Source organism: Sorex araneus, chromosome X (assembly GCF_027595985.1).
Source record: "Sorex araneus isolate mSorAra2 chromosome X, mSorAra2.pri, whole genome shotgun sequence".
NCBI lineage: Eukaryota > Metazoa > Chordata > Mammalia > Eulipotyphla > Soricidae > Sorex > Sorex araneus.
The window spans coordinates 116,683,089-116,703,792 of record NC_073313.1 but is presented as its reverse complement, the minus strand read 5'-3'; the positions used below and the strand labels follow the sequence as shown (position 1 = coordinate 116,703,792).

General features: G+C 42.1%; 1 non-coding gene across 1 annotated transcript; it reads right to left on the bottom strand.

The window, feature by feature from the left end:
* Positions 1 to 14,422: 14,422 nt before the first annotated feature.
* On the bottom strand, positions 14,423 to 14,545 carry LOC129400252 (small nucleolar RNA ACA64). Its single transcript, XR_008627562.1, has one exon. It is a non-coding gene; the product is annotated as a small nucleolar RNA ACA64 (small nucleolar RNA).
* Positions 14,546 to 20,704: the final 6,159 nt, after the last annotated feature.

The window sequence follows — 20,704 nt, the reverse complement described above, 5'->3', positions numbered from 1 at the left end:
TGTTGGGAATAGCCTGCCCTCTACCCCTCTCCCTGCAAAAGAAAAAAAAAAAACAAGCAAAAAACAAAAAAACCTAGTTGTGCTCTTGGTCAGACCTTGTTAAGGACCCTGTGTTTGGTCAGGGAAGTAAAATACATGGAGGCAGACCCTGTTTCTCTTTGCCTCTTTTGCTGTCACCCACTGAGCTCCTGGCCCACAATGGCCTCCTGCTCCTCGACATATGATATTCTGCAGGGTACTTTCTAGCCATGGGCAGTCATGGCAGCAGCTGCCAAAAAGGAAACAAGAGCCAGGGCCTTAAGTCAGCCCAGTGTTTCCAAGAGGCCGGCCAGGGAGTGCCTGCCTTGTTTCTCAGCCTGCCTGGCTCATAGCCAGAAAATCAGAGCTGCCCCAGTTGGAAACACTTTCTAGATTCTAGAAACTGTATCTGGCTTGCCTGCTTTTAAGTGGCTTATTTTTCCAGAGCAAATTCTTGATTTAATTGCTTAAGGCTTGACTGTTAAGCATGATGACCCTATTTTCTTTTTTCGTTTGTTCTTGTTTGGGGTATGATTCACACACCTGGCATTACGTCTGACTCTGCACTCAGGAGTCACTCTTGGCAGTGCTTGACATTGAACCCAGGTTGACCTTGTGCAAGGTAAACACTTACCTACTGTACTGTCTCTCTAGCCCCCCCCCCCCGTTTTCTAAAGTAAAATTAGGTTAGGTGGTTTAAACATGGGTTTTGATGGCAAGAATTTATATAATACACATATATGTGTATATATACATATACATATACATATACATGAAGTACGATGTAGCTAAGTTTTTTTTGTTGTTTTTTGGGGTTTTTTTTGTTTGTTTTTTGGGTCACACCCAGTGATGCACAGGGGTTACTCCTGGCTCTCCACTCAGAAATCACTCCTGGCAGTGCTCAGGGGACCATATAGGATGCTGGGAATCGAACTCAGGTCAGCTTCGTGTAAGGCAAATGCCCTACCTGCTGTGCTATCACTCCAGCCCCAGATGTAGTTAAGTTTTATAGATGTCCTTTATTGAAAACAAATAGTTTGGGAGTTGGAGCGATAGTAAAGGGGTTAAGTTGCTTCCTTGCATTGTGCCTGACCGCCTTAAAATCCCCCAGCACTGTATATGGTTCCCTGCACACTGCTATGGGGCATTCCTAACTACAGAGCTAGGAGTAAGCCCTGAGAACTGCCACGTATGGCATAACCCTGCTCCTCCCCACCCTCACACACGCACACATGCACACAGACACATAATACACGTACACAGAGGTTCTGAAATATGAGATTGGGAAAGGCTTTTAAATTCACAACAAATATTTACAGGGCCAAGAAGATAACCCAAAGGGCTGAGCACATTCTTTGCACACGACACACCCACATTTGATTTCCAGCACTTCATAGTCTTCTGAGTACCACTGAGAGGGACACCTAAGCATCATGTCAGAGATTGCACTCAAGTACTGCCTGGTATGACCTTTGACTCCCCCCTAAAAAAAGGGAAGAAAGGAAAATGATACTTATGAATACTGATGATGAACGAGGCATTATTTTTGGTACTTGCCATATACAAGCCATTCTTTTCGGTACTTGCCATATATTAATGTATATTTCAAATAAAAGCTGCAAAAATCCTATCTGTTGGAGCTTATTTTCTGGAAACAGGACTTTACATCAAATGCTCAAATAGTTTTCCTAGGATGTTTGGGGGGTTAGTGTTGGATTCTGGGAATCAAATCCAGATTCTTATATATGCAAGGTTTGTATTCTATCACTGAATTATATCCCTAACCATCCTGGGATGTTTTTAAAAGGCAAAGGCTGGGTTGGAAGGTGGTTCAAATAGTGGAGCATGTGCCTTGCAGGTGTGAGACAGTGGGTTTGATCCACAGTATTGCATGCCCCCTTGAGTACCATCACTACCACAGAAGGTAAGATCTTTTCAGGTGTCAGTCTGATAGTGAATATACTTTGATGAAGTAATATCTATAATTATAGTACTATTTAGCCATGCTACAGTGTTGGAAAAATCATCTGGTGTTGTTTCAGGCTGGCAATTGGAAGGGGAAGATAGAAGTGAATGTTAGTCTATCATGATTTTTGACAGTGTATGTGCAATAGAATCTTAAAAATTCACACAATTGACTATCAAAGATTAATTTGTAAAATGGTTAAGAGTCATGAACAGAAGAGGAAACACAGAAGATCAATGTGCATTTTTAAATGCACTTAGGGGGCTGAAGTAGTAGTTCAGCAGGTAGGGCATTTGCCTTGCATGCTGCCCATCTAAGTTCGATCCCCAGTATCTCATATGGTACCCCCAAGCACTGCCAGGAGTGACTCCTGAGTGCAGAGCCAGGAGTAAGCCCTGACCATTCCTGAATGTGGCCCAAATCAAACAAAATATACTTAGAGTTACTAGTTTTCACATGATTGGGATAAAAAAAATTAGATACAATTTCATACCTACTAGAATGGAAACATTTGATACTTCTGATGTAAACAGCTGCTAAGGAAATGTAGATTAAAGAGTGCTTTGCATGCTGCTGAATTGCTGATACTGCTTTGGAGGAAATATTTTATTACACTTATGTCCCACCTAGTACTTTTTTCCTTAAATTATTTAAATTTTTTTTAAATTAAGGGACTGTGATTTTCAAAGTTTTTCATAATAGAATTTCAGGCATGCAGTGTAGTGTTTCAACACCAACCCCAGCAACATTGTCAGCTTCACTCCACCTTTGGATCACACCTGACAGTGATCAAGGACTTCATCTAGTTTAGTGCTTGGGTCCTACCTCATGTGCTGTTCAAGGGACAGTGAAAGACCAGAGATCAAACCCTTATATCCTGGAGCCAGAGAGATAATACAGTGGGCACGGCTCTTGCCTTGCATACAGCTGACCCAGATTTGATCCCCAGCACCCCATACGGTCCCCAGAGACCCTTCCGGAGTAATCCCTGAGTGCAGAAGCAGGAGTAAGCCTGAGCACAGAGCTAGAAGTAAGTTGAACACTGCCAAGTGTGACTCCAAAACAAAGAGAAAAAAATTAAAATGCTGATGTTCTGCAAGCAAAGCTCATGCTGCAGACCTTTGAGCAATCTCTTGGGCCTCTCTTTAAAGGATTTTATATCATGCTCAAAGCACAATTTTGTTGGCCTCAGTAGTAAAACCAAAGAATTCTGTGCTCCCGTTGTCTGGTTATTTTCTTCATTAGGGTTTCAATACATGAGTCCTTTAAATTGATGTAGGCTATGCTTTTATCAATTTCTATCCTTGAAGCTTCCAATGTTCTCTTCCTTCTTAAAATAAATTCCCTTGCACTATGTCTTTTCCTTCATGTGACAGTCATGTACAATTTATGTTGTCCTTCATATGCATTACCACTATCTGAGAGAAGTGCCTCATATTGGTAGAATGAACACTTGAATAAAGGAATGAATTGAGTGAACACATAGGTGGTCATTTGACTTCTTAGCAAGGGAAGCATTTGGAAGTTCTTATTGCCCTTGTACAAAAAGTACACTCAAGGGACCAGAGAGATAGTACACTGAGTAGTGTGCTCGCTGTGCATGCAGCTAACCCAGATTCAATCCCCCATTCCATATGTTCCCCTTAGCCTCTCTAAGAGTCATTTCTGAGCAAATAGCCAGGAGTTAGTCCTGAGAATTTCCAGATATGACCCCCCCCAAAAAAAAAACACACAAAAAGGAGAGGAAAGGTATACTTAAGATAAGAAAAAGTGTGGTCCATGGGCTACAATGGTATCTTTGAACTTTGAGATTCTACTTCTCCCAAGGAGAGTTAGGTAGAAAGTAATAAGTTGCTTGATCAACTCAAAACCTTAAGTTGATCATTAAGACTCAGAATGCACATCTAGTCCTAAGTCTACATTTCTAAAACTTAAGCTCCTGGAGGACAGAACAAAAACATTATTCAGCAGCATCCACAGTTTTAAGGCTCTTGCACTGATTTATTACATCTAGATTAAGGTTGATTGAAATTCTGGGCAAGGGAGATGGTTCAAAGGGCTGAAAGCATGTTTTGTCTCAGTTTGATCCCCAGTATCACATATCACCTGAACACCACTGGAAGTGGCTCAGGGGTCCCTAAATATGGAAAGAAAAAGGAAAGAAAGAAAGAAAGAAAGAAAGAAAGAAAGAAAGAAAGAAAGAAAGAAAGAAAGAAAGAAAGAAAGAAAGAAAGAAAGAAAGAAAGAAAGAAAGAAAGAAAGGAAGGAAGGAAGGAAAGAAGGAAGGAAGGAAATATAGCCTAGTACATAGTAGACTTTCAAATGTCTGAATGTTGAAGCAGTGTTAGCTGGTTGCCTAGGAAAGCTGCAATCTTGAGTTTTAAAAATATATATTCTGGGGAACCAAAGTGATAGTACAGCAGGTAGAGCATTTTCTTTGTGCACAGTTGACGCGGGTTCGATTTCCAGCATCCTATATGGTCTGCCGAGCACCATCAAAAGTGATCCCTGGGACTGGAGAGATAGCACAGCGGGTAGGGCGTTTGCCTTGCACGCGGCCGACCCGGGTTCAAATCCCAGCATCCCATATGGTCCCCTGAGCACGGCCAGGGGTAATTCCTGAGTGCAGAGCCAGGAGTAACCCCTGTGCATCGCCAGGTGTGACCCAAAAAAAAAGCAAAAAAAAAAAGTGATCCCTGAACTCAAGAGCCACGAATAAATGCAACTTCTGTGTGTGTGTGCACATGCATGCATGTCTGTCTGTATTCTATTTGTCTGTCTGTCTCTCTATATATAGATAGGTATAAATATAAATATAGATATAGATATAGATATAGATGTCGATATTGATATTGATATTGATATCGATATAGTGTGTATGTGTATGTGTGTGTGTGTGTGTGTGTCTGTGTGTGTATTCCAAGAACCAGGGATGTGGCTCAGCAGTAGAGGTCAGGTATCACACATGTGACATGTGACATTCTGGTTCAATCCTGGAACTGAAAAAAAAATCTGTATCTAATAGGGACGAGAGAGATAGCTTAAAGGTTTAAAAGACATGCTTTGTAGGTGGTAGCTCCAGGTTCAATTCCTGGCACCATCTGTTCCTCTGAGCATTAGTGGAAGGAACCCCTGAGAGTAGAGCATAGAGTAGTCCCTGAGCTCCACTGGGTGTGGCCCAAACATAATATATATATTCTATTTTTTTTGCTATTAATGTTCAACTTATTGTTGAATTTGATGTCAGGATGTTGCTGCAGGTAAAATGTTTATGCTAAAGCAGCACAAATCATTTGCTGATATTTTTCCAACCCCAAAATATCTTCACAGGCATTCAGTGTTTGAGATTTGCAAGATAACCAAAGGCCAAGAGTTGGTGGGAATATTGCAGTTTTAGCATGAGACCCGCAAACTCAAAGTCAAATGTCCTTTGTTTGACATTACGTGTCATCCTAACAGAGTAGGCAAGTCATATCCAATGTTTAGGATACAAATTTGAGTTCTTAAAAGTAGGGTGAGTAAAGCTCACTATTCATGTACATATTAATGTTTGGCAGACACTGCCAAGTAAGATTATCCATACTGTATGGCAGCATGGATGATTATATTTTCAGTTATAATTAGTCATTTGATGACATCATAACATTGACTCCAGGATTCCCAATTTCTGCCTCCATAAAATTCATTCCAAGGCCACACATATTTGGATGCTTACCTGATGCCATCCCACCCTAACAGTCAATGCTTTGGGGGCAAGAGTGATAGGACAGCAGGTAGGGCACTTGCTTTGTATGTTGCCATCTTGGATTCAATCCCTAGTATCCCTGAACACCACCAGGAGTTATCCTTGAGCTCAGAGCCAGGAATAACCCCTGAGCAATGCAGGTTTGACCCAAAAACAAACAAACAACAGTGCTCAAACTTTTCACAGTAAAAGCTATCTAGAGATGAAATGCAATTCAGCTAAGACTATTGTTCATGTGCAGAGTTGAATACTGAGGTTATTATACTGGAAAACATTTTTTTTCTGATTTTGGAGAAATCATAATGGTGAGCCAGCTCAGTTCAAAGCCTCACTCCAGTGAATCTTTCTGCAAAATGGAATGCATAACTCCCAAAGTCTATCACTAGGGTTAATCCAATCACCATGTTTTATTTGATTATCACTTTGATAGAAGCAAATACCAATGTGTTTAATTAACTGGAAAAGACAGAAATTAATAGGATCCAAGCATGTCAGAGCCAGTGTCCCACCTATGACAGAGCATCCATGACAGGGAACATTGCTTTGGATTTGTACGTGAGTTTTCAACATCAGTCAGCTTAGCTGGGCTAAGAGTTCTTGACTCCACCTGTCTGACTTGTCCTGCTCAAATGACTCTGGTTTCTATTTTAGACCTTAATTTGGCAATTTACTCTGTCATCTCCTGTTTCTGTCTTGACCTGCTAACCTGTGTTCCTCCAGAATCCTCTATTTCATCTGCCACATTCTTGCCAACTGCTTATCCACAAAGGATAAATGACCTCAGGGACTAAATGAAGTGCCAGAATCCTCTCTGTGCTTCAAAGTTCTATAAATATGCACACTCTGATATCCATTGGCACAGAATGCTAACTTGCTATGTAAATATAAGCTTTGTATGTGTGTTGGGGGGTATAAGGAATGAGGTTCAGTGGTAGAGTGTAGACCTTGCATGTCGTAGGCCCTGAATTTGACCCCTGGCAGAACAAAGAAAGCCAACATGCTTTAGTAACCCAGGGGACACGACATTTAGTCTCATTTTTTGAAAAGCATGTTTAAAAATAAACACATATATCTGTATCAAGAGGAAATCCCAGCAGATTCTTTAAAGAGTACATCATCTATGACTTTGTAAAGATAAATACAACTATGATCCTTGTTTTTTGGTGCCAGAACACTAAAATTTTGCCTAAGCTGGAGCTTCTAATATGAAAGGAGATAAAAATAATAGTTATTGAGCATTTAATACCAATAACTTACACAAATTGCAAGATACTTAGTTGTGATTTGAACTGAAGTCTATTTGAAGTCATACTAGATATTCGAAATTCAAATATTTGAGAAGAGGTGTCTAGAGTGATAGTACAGTCGGTAGGTCATTTGCCTTGCATGTGGCCAACCCAGTTTCAATCCCAACCACACTATATGATTTCCTCAGCCCACCAGGAGTGATCCCTCAGCTCAGAGACAAGAGTAAGCTCTGAGCACTGCCAAGTGTAACCAAATAACAAAACATACAAACAAAATCCAAATATTTTTGTTCTCTTTTTCCATAGTCATAAAAAACCTTGGATACTTTAAACATTTTTTGGGGGGTCACACCCAGCAATGCTCAGGGATTACTCCAGGCTCCACACTCAGGAATTATTCCTAGTGGTACTCAGGGGATCATATGGGATGCAAGGGATCAACTCGGGGAAGCCGTGTGCAAGGCAAATGGACTACCCACTGTACTATCACTCCAGCCCGATTTTAAACAATTTTTAGAAGGCTAAGGAGATAAGTCAAAGGCTGGAGTGCATTATTTGCATGCAGAAGATCCAAGTTCCATTTCCAGTACTGTATGGTACTTCAAGTACCAAGCTCAGAAACCAGTTGTTAAGGGCAATGGTAACATATGTGGGATCTTCTCTGATAAACATATTTTCCCTTCATTAAACATCTAGGTTGTGTTTGGTGTTTAGTTATGATGATTAAAAGACCAAATGATGAAAATGATTTCATTCTGTTTATAGACTTTTGTTTTATTGTGTAATTTCTGCCCACCAGAGTTTCTCAAACAAGTAAGCAGTTGCTCTGATGAAAGAGAACAGCAAATGTTTGAATTCTATTTCTTATTCCTGTCTATTCCCTTATGCTGCTATGTGGAGTCAGATTGGCCTGCAGCCAGCATGGTGGTGTAGAATGCATTGCCTGAGGTTGCGGCTCAGTGGTACTGTACATGCCTTGCATGAAGAGAACCTGGTTCCATCCCTGGAACTAAAGGGGGCAAAGAATAACAAAAAAACCAACCACCCTGCATAACCTTTGCTGGGAGGGATGACAGATGGAAGCAGGTGACTTCCACAGAATATTTTGAGAGAGACAGTTCTGATGAGGCCTGTGAATGAAGTATGCCCCTGCAGTCCAAACACAGAGCTCAGCCCTGGTTATGCAGATTTGAATATTGAGACAATAACTTCTTACAAGGAGTCCTTATTAATGAGGAATTAACTGACGGGAGTCTTTTTATAGTGAAGCAAGTGCATTGAATACTTGAGGAAGCACACGCTCGGATGCTGAGCAAGAATGCACTTTGAAAGAAGCTCGAGAAAGAAAATAACAGCAACCTCAAACAGAGAAAGAACTTTATAGACTAAATTTTAACTGAAAATTCGGTTTGCTGAAGCCAATAAAATTTTGGCTTGGAAGAAAATAAGTCTGTGCGAACATACTCAGATCAAACTTATTACAAGAAAATAAAAAGCCCTTTTATTGAGGGCCCTCAGGTGACTGTCAGCATGTAACTCTCCGGTCATCTTCATATCACCATCATCAATCTCCTTATCCCCACTTTACAGATGTGGAAACTGATACTTAAAAAAGCACAGGCTTTACTTTCCTTTAACTGGGGAAAATGGGGGCTTCCATGCAGTGCTCAAGAGACCCAGGAGCCTCTCCTGTGACACTCAGCCAGTTGAGCTGGCAATTCAAAGCAAAGACATGGCGCTGCTTGGACACTTCAGTGCTGGGGATTATCTGGGCCACCCTAGCAGTGCTCAGGTGCTCCAAACCCATGCCCTGTGATGCTTGGGGCCTCCAGGACTAAATCTATGAGTTTTAGGGGACCATGTGGACCATGCGGTGCTAGGGATGAATCTAGGGATGCACTTTAACCTCTGTGCTGTCTTTCTGGCTCGATACATGCTTTTTTTAACACTACACTGCAAGAGACAAGTTCTGAACCCAGTATGGCCTAACCTGACTTAGACAATTTATACTTTTCTACCTGTCTTAATAGAATTGGGTTTTCAAAACAAAACAGCCAGTCAGGGTGTCTTCAACCACAGAGATGCATTTTCTCACAATTGTAGAAGCGGTGAGTCCAAGATTTAAACAGTGCTAGCTTTAATTTCTCCTGCGATCACCCTCCTGGGCTTGTAGATGGTCATCTTCTTGTATGACCTCCATGGCCCTTTCTGATGCACATAATGCATAGTCTCCTTTCCTTCTTATAAGGACACAAGAGAGACTAAATTAGAATACACGGTTCAATCCTCTCTCCAAAAGAAATAAAGGCCCTATATCCAAATACAGGCACATTGGGGGTTAGGACTTCAACAGAGGATTTTATTATTAAAGAGGGTGTGAAAGTAATTCAGTTTATAATACCATGTTATCAGACTATTACTGAGATATTGTCTTGACATTTTCCAAGGGGACTGTAATTAAACAAGATAATATGGGGAGCACTCTGGTCAGATGACTGCATATAAATGGAGGAACTGTTCTTACCCTGATAGACGTTTAAGAATTTTCAAATACATTGCAGGAAAACCAAGTAGCCTTGTAGGTAACTGACTTTATAAAGCCTGTCAGGAGTCTGTCAAGAGGAAGACAGCAAAAGGAGGAGGCTAGTTATTTGGTTCTGCCTGGCAGGACTGAGGTTTGAAAGGAAATTTATCTTTGAGAAGTTGGTTGGCAGGCCAGAGAAAAATCATTAATAAAAGATTTCATGATTTTGGATTTGCTCTAAAGGGTATTTCTTAGCTTCAATTTCATTTACTAATTATTTAGTGGTTTCCAACTGCCAGTTCACAGGCATAAAATGCTTGAATGCCATTATAGTCTTTACTTAAAAATAAATAGTCTAGGTTTATATTTAGTCTCTGACTTATATTATCTCTATTTTATATTCCTTTCCTGGTTGACAGGCAGTTCAGTCACAGTTAACACATAAGAAACTCCTTCAGCACTCAAAGCACAAAAAGATAGGAACTGAGATAAAATTCCAATGCAAGGGGTAAGAAAGATAGTATAGAGTAAGGTATTGGTCTTGCATGCAACTGACCCCAGTTTGATCTCCAGACCCACATAAGGTCCCCTGAGCACACACGAGCACAGAGCCAGGAGTAAACCCCAAGTGTTGTCGGTGTGATTGCACTTGACCTTAAGTACCAAGCTCTATGTTTGGAGTCTGACTGAGTCCTGGGGCTTTTATGAACATAATCATATTTCTCTCACCACAGGGGTAAAATATAAATACCTTGTATCACTTATCATCCTGTTGATCTTTGATTTGCTCGAGCAGGTGCCAGTAACGTCTCCATTCGTCCCTGTCATGTGCTAGTGTAGCCCAATGGCATCTGCTCACTCCAGAAACACGAAGATCCTCAAACCGTTCATTCAGGGTTTTGACGAAGAAGTCTGACCATCTTGTTGCTGGGCGGCCACGCGATCTTTTGACTACTTGTGGAATCCAGTTGGTAACAGCTCTAGTCCAGTGGTCTTCTCTAAATTGCATTACATGTCTGGCCCATCTGACTTTCAACGCCTTGGCAAATGAGACAACGTCAGAACTCTGGATTCCTTCTCTCACTTGAGTGAAATGTGATATTCCAAGCATAGCTCTTTCAATTCCTCTTTGGGATACCCGAATAGGTTCTCGTCCTATTTTCGTAGGACCCAGGTCTCTGAGGCGTATGTTAGTGCAGGAAGAACGGTGGAGTTGAAAAGATGTGCCTGGAGCTAAAGGTTCTTTGTCCTCTTAACCACTTCTTTGACGCTCTTGAAGGTGTTCCATGCTGCTCTCTTCCTCCTGCGCAGTTCTGGTGCCAAGTCGTTCCTCATGTTGAGTTCTTGACCCAGGTACACATAGTTGCTGCATTTGGAGATGTTCGCTCTGTTGAGAGCAAATGGAATATCAGGGACTAGTTCGTTTTTCATGAACATTGTCTTAGTGAGATTCAGCTGCAGTCTGATCTTTCCACACTCACAGTCGAAGTCGGCAAACATTTGTGCCGACTATCAGCATTTGTGCAGATATATTATATCTGCTGCATTTACCACACTATCAGAAAAAGGATTTAGGTTTGTCTGACATTTCAGTCTTCATGACAAGATGATAGATTGACCTGTTATAACTCAAAATCTTGGGGAGGGTGTTGGTCTGCTTGATATTCCAAGCTCTGTGCTCTAGTGATTCCTGGATGTAATCAGGGAATCATGTGCTTCTTGGATTTAAACAAGAATCAAGACCAGGGGCTGGAGGATAGCACAGCGGGTAGGGCGTTTGCCTTACACGCGGTCGACCCAGGTTCGAATCCCAGCATTCCATATGGTCCCCTGAGCACCGCCAGGAGTAATTCCTGAGTGTAGAACCAGGAGTAACCCCTGTGCATTGCCGGGTGTGACCCAAAAAGTGAAAAAAAAAAAAAAAGAATCAAGACCACCACAGCAAATTAAGGCAAGTTCCTTACTCTTACACTATCTCTCTGGCCACTATTTTCCTTTTTTTTTTTTTTTTCAGAACGTTTCTAGGTATAAAATCCAACAAGTCTCAGGCTGGGGAGATAGATCAAAGGGATGAGACTTATGTCTTACATAAAAGAGATTTTGATCCCTGGCATCTAAGAGCTGCATACATACCATTGAAGTAGCCTGAAGAACCCCAGCACTGTTTTTGACAAAAGACAAAGAATTCAATCCCACATTACTGATTCTAACATTACCATGAATGGCCCTCAAGGGCGCTGAGCCATAGTACAGCAGGTAGAGTGTGTGCCTTGCATGTGGCCAACCTGGGTTCAATCCCTGGCATCCCATATGGTCCCCTGAAAACCACCAGGAGTAACCCTGAGCTTTTTTTGGGTGTGATCCAAAAAAATAAACAAACAAAAAAGAACCAGAAAAACCTTGGACTACTGATAAGAAGGCTACAAAAGCCCCCTCTTCCTCCCAAAGAAAAGTAATGAGTTCTAATTTCTGATAATGATTTCTTCCGTTTTTCCCTTTGATCCTATTGATCAAACAAAGGGACTATTTCTCCTCTTCTATTCTTTTCTTTTTTCTTTCTTTTTCTTGGTGTAGAGTTGAAGACCATAACTAGTGCTGCCTAGAGATCACTGCTGGTGGTGATCGGGGAACCAAACAACACCAAGTATGGGCTTCTGGACCTCTGCATACAAAGCATGTGCTCCAGTCATTTTTTTTTTTTTGTAAGGGGAGTTGGGCCACATCAGGTGCTTTTCCTTGCTGTGCTCAGGAGTGACCCCTCTCAGAGCTCAGGGTACCATATGATGCAAATCCAGGGTTGGCTGCATCCAATGCAAGAGAGAGAGAGAGAGAGAGAGAGAGAGAGAGAGAGAGAGAGAGAGAGAGAGAGAGAGAGAGAGCCCCTGTACTCTCTCTCTAGTTTTGACTCTAATCTTTTGGGTTTGGGTTTGGGGCCACACCCAGCAATGCTCAGGGATTACTCTTGCTTCTGTACTCCGGGATCAATCCTGCACAGATTCAAGGGACCATATAGGACACCAGGGATTGAATCTAGGTTGACTGAATAAAAGACAAATGTGGGGGCCAGAGCGATAGCACAGCGGGTAGGGCGTTTGCCTTGCACGCGGCGGACCCGGGTTCGATCCCCGGCATCCCATATGGTCCCTCAAGCACTGCCAGGAGTAATTCCTGAGTGCAAAGCCAGGAGTAACCCCTGAGCATCGCTGGGTGTGACCCAAAAAGCAAAAAAAAAAAAAGTAATCTCCCTATACTATCACCCTGACCCCTGCTCTAGTCTTTTGAGTTATCTCTTTGGCCCAGTTCCTCCCACTTAAAATGCTATTTTACATCTACCCAGGGATGGAGCGATAGCACAGCGTTAGGGCGTTCGCCTTTCATGCGCCGACCCGTGTTTGATTCCTCTGCCCCCCTTGGAGAGCCTGGCAAGCTACCGAGAGTATCGCGCCCGCAAGGCAGAGCCTGGCAAGCTACCTGTGGCGTATTGGATATGCCAAAAACAGTAACAATAAGTCTCACAATGAGAGATGTTACTGGTGCCCGCTCAACCAAATAGATGAGCAACGGGATGACAGTGACAGTAACATTTTCCCCTTCTCATTTATTAGGCGTCTTCCGTGAGAAGAATTCATACTTGGCAAAACTAGAAGTTAAGCTGATTTAAACACTTTCCTACCCCAACCCTTTCTCCTAGAGAAACAAGTTTACCTCTCAGCAGGAATTTATTTACTTATTGATTTATTTTTATTTTGGGGATACACCCTGTGGTACTCAGGAAATATTCTTGACACAGTGCTTGGGGGGCACTGTGGTATATGGAAATTTACTGATGATTTCTTAACTTGTCATAATATAGCAACTATTTCTATTATGTTCCTGATAAGAGTTCTTAAAGACTGACATGAGAACTTATGGCATCCCAGGGTCAGGTTAAAAAAGAGGCAGACGTTGATATTCAAGATATATGAAGCACTGATAAAACCTTAACAAAAAAAAAAACACACACACAAAAATGGGCTTAAGAGATGAATAGAAATTTTCTTAAAGAAAACTTGCAGATGGCCAAAAAATGTAAAACCAAAGGCTCCACATCACTTATCATCAGGAAAATGCAAATGAGAACACCAATGAAGAATGACACACCAATGAGAGTAGGACACATCACAAAAATTAAGAATGACTTGTATTGGTGGGGATGTAAGGGAAAATGGATACTCATTCACTGCTGGTGGGAATGTCGACTGGTTTAATCTTTTTGAAAAACAAGATGAAAACTTCTCAAAATTCTAGAGATTGAGCTCTCAGATGATCTAACAATTCCATTTCTTGGGCTCTAACTGAAAGGCCATAAACCTCTATTCAGAAAATACATTTGCACTTCTATATTTATTGTAGTTCTATTCACAACAGCCAAAACCTGGAAACGATCCATGTGACCAAGAACAGATGACTGGATAAAGAAATGTGGTATATACACATAGCAGAGTATTACTTGGCTATAAGAAAAGATCAAATCATGTAACTTGCTGCTACATAGATGAATCTAGAGAATACTGAGTGAAGTATTGTTAGAGAGAGAGAGGGGCAGACACAAAACGATCCCTCTCAAATGCAGGGCATAAAGAAGCAGTAATTAGTAGGAAGCATATAATTAGGTAATTATAGTATAATTAGTAGGAAGCAGGGTGGATGGAGGGATGGAAGGGACAGGAGGGGAAATGGTGGAGGGACATTGACACTCTAGTGGAGGGTGCGGTGATGGAATGTTATTTTTTCCAGACTCAGCATCACAACTTCATTGAAAAAGGAGAAGCTGCCTCTCCTCCCCCCCCTTCCCTCTCTCCCTCCCTCCCCCGGGCTCCCACACAGCACTCACTCAGAGAGTCCTGCAAGAAGAGAGGACCCAGATGAGAGGGCCAGAGACACTCCTTTGGGGCATTGCTACAACAATGGTTCCACCTGGTTTTCCCTAGCTGAGGCCCCATAGGCTTTGAGCACTAAATCTTACCCATGACCACAGGTAAAGTCTTGGGTGATTTTCAACCAAGTCCATTAAATTTGGGGGAAGATGTCACCACACCCACCTTCACTCAGAAGTCACTCCTGGTGAACAGGGGGAACCACATAGGGAGTTGGGGAATGAATCTGGGTCAGCTGTGAATAAGGCAAGTGCCTTACCTGAAGGCTCTACTACCTTTCTAGCGTCTAGAATGTTTTTGCTTGTTGTTGTTGCTTTGGGGAGGGTTTCCTTTGGGTCATACCCAGAGGTGCTCAGGGTTTACTCCTGGCATTGTGCTCAGAAATCACTTTTAGCAGGGTTCAGCAAACCCTATGGGGTGTAGGGATCTAACCTAGATGCAAGTGCCCTACCCACTCAACTGTTGCTTGAGCCACTGTGTTGAAATGTTTTTTTGCATGAAACTCTAACATTATCAGTACGGTAAATCATAGTGCCCAAAATAAAATTAAAAATAAAGTGCATATTTGGCTGGAGTGATTAGCACAGCGGGCAGGGCTTTTGCCTTGCACGTGGCCAACCCGGGTTTGATTCCCAGCATCCCATGTAGTCCCCCGAGTACCGCCAGGAGTAATTCCAGAGTGCTGAGCAAGGAGTAAACCCTGTGCATCTCTGGATATGACCCAAAAAGCAAAAAAAAAGTATATGTAAGAAACCACTATGCTGACAGTTATAATAGAAGTCATATGTTTCACTGCATCAACTGAAGATTTGCTCTAACCAACATCTTGACTGAAAGTGGGGTTACTATAATGTAGCTTTTAAAATCTTTCAGAATTTTGATTATAAATGGTTCATTATTGCTTTATGGGACCCTAATCAAAATTCCACCACTAGTACTTAACTGGGTAATTTTCAACAATATTTCATAATAAGACACTTAGTTAGAAATTGTATATTTTAGTTGAATGTGGCTCACCAGTCTATACCATGGAGAGTTGGTACAAGGCTTAAGGCAACTGCACCGGCCCAGTTCAATACCCATGGTCACCTGAATACTGCTTGAAGAGGCTCATGAGCACAGTGCCAGGAGAGCTTCTGAGCACTGCTGGGTATGTTCCATACTCTCCCCCAAAATAACCCACCACACAGTAGACTGTGTAGGACTTCCATTCCACTCCCCAAACCTGAAAGAGATCCAAGCAAATGGAGAGACATCCCCAGGAAAATGAGTGGTCTGTGCCCCCACAAATGCAGGTAGTCACTGCAATCTCTTTGCTCCTCCATGGGTTTCTAGTGCCAGCATATCCATGCCTGACTTGAAAAGGAAGGGCCATCAGGACCACAGATATCATCAAGTAGAGAGAAAGCCTCCAGCCTCCAGCACCAGGCCAGGATAGAGAAGCGGAGAGCCAAAGGCCTGTTCCAGTGTTACAGCACCAGACATAATGAGGAAGTGGAGAAGTTCACCTGCACAAATGGATCATGACAAGTCTTGGAAGAACTCAAGCACACAAGACTTCTTGATGTCCCTGATAAGGAATTCAAAGTCATAATTATTAGATTATCCTCTGAATTGAAGAAAACAATACGGTAGTGCTTCAACAAGAAAATGAAAAGTGGGGCTGGAGCAATAGCACACCGGTTAGGGCGTTTGCCTTGCACACGGCCGACCCGGGTTCGATTCACAGCATCCCATATGGTCCCCTGAGCACCACCAGGAGTAATTCCTGAGTGCAGAGCCAGGAGTAACTCCTGTGCATCGCCAGGTGTGACCCAAAAAAAAAAAGAAAAAAGAAAATGAAAAGTATGAGGAATCTTAATCATAAATCACCACGCATAATAGAACTGAAAAAGCATAATAGAGAAAGCAAGCAGCAGAATGACAGAAGTAGAACAATAATTCAGTATGCTAGAAGCAAGATGCATGAATCCACTCAAGAAGAGCAAAAGGAATAGAAGGAATGAAAAGAACTTTTAAGGGGTTGGAGCGAAGTACAGCGGGTAGGGCTGCTGAGGCCTTGCACTCAGCTGACCCAGGTTCAATCCCCAGCATCCCATATGGTCCCCCCAAAACTGCCAGGAGTAATTCATGAGTACAGAGCCAGGATTAATCCTTGAGCATCGCCGGGTGTGAACCCCCCTGCAAAAAAAAAGCCAAAAAAAAAAAAACCACAACTTTTAAAACTCAGGGATCTATAAGAAAGATTGAAGAGAAACAATATTTGAATTATAGGAGACCTAAAAGAAAAGGATACAGATACTAGGGGGAAGAATACAGATGAGAAAAATTTCAACTGATAGGGCTGGATAGCACAGGGGTTAAGGCACTTGTTTTACATGTAATTTGATTCATAGCACTACATAGTGCTTCATAGCACTACATACGGGCCTGTGAGCTCCTGCAGGAGTGATCCATGAGCCTGTAGTAAGACTTAAGCACTGACAGTGTAGCCCAAAAACCAAATGAAAAAAAGCAAACATTGCACTCAAAGACTTCTTCAATCTGAGTATCTATTTAGATACTAGACCCAGAAATATTAAAGAGTTTCAAACAGTATAAACCCAACAACAACAAAAACAAAAAACGCAAGAAACATCATAACTAAAATGGCAAAATTCAAAGATGCAGATATAATCCAAAACTGGTAAGAACAAAGCCAAAATTTATCTATAAGGTAAATATAAAATTAACTGAATAAAAATAACTCCATAAAGTAAAAAACTCCAAAAATAAAAATAACTCCATAAAAATAACTGAAGCTACCATAGTGACAGGTCAGCAGAGAGGGTGCCTGCTATTTGCAGATAACATGATGCTGTACATAGAAAATTGTGGGGGGTATGGTGCTGCCAACAGCTCAACCTGTACCTGTGGGTCGAGTGCATCAGCAGTCTGATGGTGCCTTCAGGCTTTCTGACACCCCCCAAACTTCCACTGTGCCTTTGGCCGGACCCCAATAACTTGGGACCCAGTTTATCAAGAAGTTAAATGGCCAAAAGTTAGTTATGTGGGAGCCATGCCCTAAAACCACCTTTGGCTCAGCTATACAAGGTCATTTATTGGCTTTATTTCAGAGACCCATAGATAAATCTGGAAAGACATCAAAATCCACAGTTAAACACAGACCCGCACATGGCTGAACAGACTGGGGCAAACTGGAGGGGGGCAGGTTGGCCTGTGCCTGCCCAAGCAGGGCCCCCAGCAGCCACTTGCTTCCACAATCCAAAATTGCCACCATATGGCCTGACTCCACCATCTCAGGATGAACCTCACCAAGATATAATCTGCTGAAAATTCAGGTATGCAGGTTTTGTGACTGAAAACTCCAGGCTTTCATGGAATTGGGGTGGGCTACCTCCCCCCCCACTTCCCTATACACATGGAAGCACTGGCAGTCACTCCCACAAACCAACTCCAGCGCCACCCTGTAAAACTCTATTACTGGCCTTGCTTCAGAGACCCATAAATGAATCTCAAAAGAGATCAAAAGCCAGAGACACAGCAGCAAGCCCCGGAAGACACAACAAAGCTGGAGATCTCCCTGGGCCCCATACCAGGCCAATTTCACCAGGGCACACCAGATGGAGCAAGTATAGTCTCCTTGCCTACTCCAGATGGAATCCCAGTGACCACAAGCTTCCACAAGCAAGGCCCAGGTATGAGGGTTTCAGGACTTCCCTCCCTGGCTTCCCACCTGCTCATTGGCTGGCTGTCACCCACACAATGTGCTTCCGGGAGCCATCTTAGTACACCAATAGCCCTGGTCCAAAGATGCCCAAGAGAATCTCAAAATGGATTACTGCCCTACAGAAACGTCTCTGGAACCCAACCATTTACAATCTAGGAGTCCAGAAGCATGCAGCTGTGGCACCCAAGATATTAAAAATAAGCAATGGACAATAAATGATCTAGCATCTGCCCCTGACAGGAAGGCTTGAATGGTGATGGGAAAATTTGAGCAAAACATAATCCCAAAAAGTACTGGGGAATTTGTCTTCCACAGATGCAGGGTGAGGACTGGGATGGGGGAGGTGATATACTGGGGACACTGGTGGTGGAGGGGCCCACTCGAGCAAAACGATGAACAACGGGATGACAATGCTACAGTGCTACTGGTGGTGGAAAGTGTGCACTCATGGAGGGATGGGTGATCGATCATTGTACAGCTGAATCTCAAACATGAAAGCTTTGTAACTGTATCTCATGGTGATTCAATTTAAAAAAAGGTAATGTGGAATTCATGCCTAATTCAATCAGCTTAATCAATGGCTGAATAAATAGCAGTACTCTTACATTTAAAAAATACCTAGAAATGTTTTTCAAAAAGAATTACTTAATGATAAACATTTAAACATAAAAAAGAAAGAAAATTGTGGCATTATTATATGGAAACTAATATAGGAAAATTTAAAGACTATCCCACTTATGAATGTTTTAAAAAACCCTCAAGGGACAGAAGCGATATTACACTGGGTAGGGCATGTGAGATGCCAGGGACTGACCCCAGGTTTGCCACACTATATTATTATTCCTCCCCCTCCATAACACTTTTGTTTTGTTTGGGGGCCGTACTTAATGGTGCTCAGGGATTACTCCTGATTCTGTGCTCAGGGATCACTCCTGGCAAGGATTTGTAGACCATATGCGATGTGAAATTTGAACCCAGATAAGTCATGTGCAAAGCAAACACTCTGCCCACTGTACTCTCTCTCTTCTTGCCCCTCCCATGAACTTTATGAACATGAAATTTATGTCCTTTAAAATTCATATGGAATCATAAAACTCCCAGAAGAACAAAACAAATCATAAAACTCCCAGAATAGTCAAAGCAATCCTAAGAATAAAGATACAAGGCATTGCATTCTCATATTCTAGACCATACTACTAAGGCATAGTAGTCAAAACTGTGTGGTATAGAATAAAGATTTTCAACTCAATGGAACAGAATTGAGAACCAGAGGTGTACTGAAAACTCTCAGATGTATGAACAGCTAAATTACAACAAAGCGGTTAGGTATGTAAAGTGAAACAAGAGTGTCTTCAAAAAATTACTCTCTTGGGGCTGGAGTGATAGCACAGTGGGTAGGGTGTTTGCCTTGCAAGAGGCCAACCTGGGTTCGATTCCCAGCATCCCATATGGTCCCCTGAGCACCGCCAGGAGTTATTCCTGAGTGTAGAGCCAGGAGTAACCCCTGTGCATCGCCGGGTGACCCAAAAAGCAAAAAAAAAAAAAAAATTACTCTCTGAAACCTGAAAGGCCATGTGCTGAAAGAAAAAGGAAGAAAAGAAAATAGAAAGTAACTCTCTACCTCAAACTATACATAAAGATTAAAATGGCTTAACAATCTTGATATCAAACCTATTTTTGGAAAATATATTGAGAAAGACATAGGCAGAACTCTCCAATATCTTTTTTTTAATAATAAATTTATTTATTTTTAATTAATGAATCACCATGAGGGTACAGTTACGAATTTATACACATCTGTGCTTATGCTTCCCCCATACAAAGTTCGGGAACCCATCCCTTCACCAGTGCCCATACTCCACCACCAGTAAACCCAGCATCCCTCCCATCCTCCCCAATCCCATCTCCCCCCACCCCACCCTGTCACTGTGGCAGGGCATTCCCTTCTGTTCTCTCCCTCTAATTTAGCTGTTGTGGTTTGCAATAAAGGTGTTGAGTGGCCACTGTGCTCAGTCTCTAGCCCTCATTCAGCCCGCAACTCCGTTCTCCCACATGGCCTTCGACTACATTATAGTTGGTGATCCCTTCTCTGAGTTGCCCTTTCCCCAGAATGTGAGGCCAGCCTCCTAGCCATGGAGTCAACCTCCTGGTAGTTGTTTCTACAATTCTTGGGTGTTAGTTTCCCACTCTGTTATTCTATATGCCATAGATGAGTGCAATCTTTCTATGTCTGTCTCTTTCTGACTCATTTCACTCAGCATGAAACTTTTCATGCCGATCCACTTAAATAAAAAATTTGTGACCTCCTTTTTTTCTAACAGCTGCATAGTTTTCCATTGTATAGATGTACCAAAGTTTCCTCAACCAGTCATCCGTTCTAGGGCATTCGGGTTTTTTCCAGATTCTGGCTATTGTAAACAGTGCTGCGATGAACATACATGTGCAGATGCCATTTCGATTATACTTTTTTGCCTCTCTGGGATATATTCCCAGCAGTGGTATTGCTGGGTCAAATGGGAGCTCAATTTCTAATTTTTTGAGAATCGTCCATATTGTTT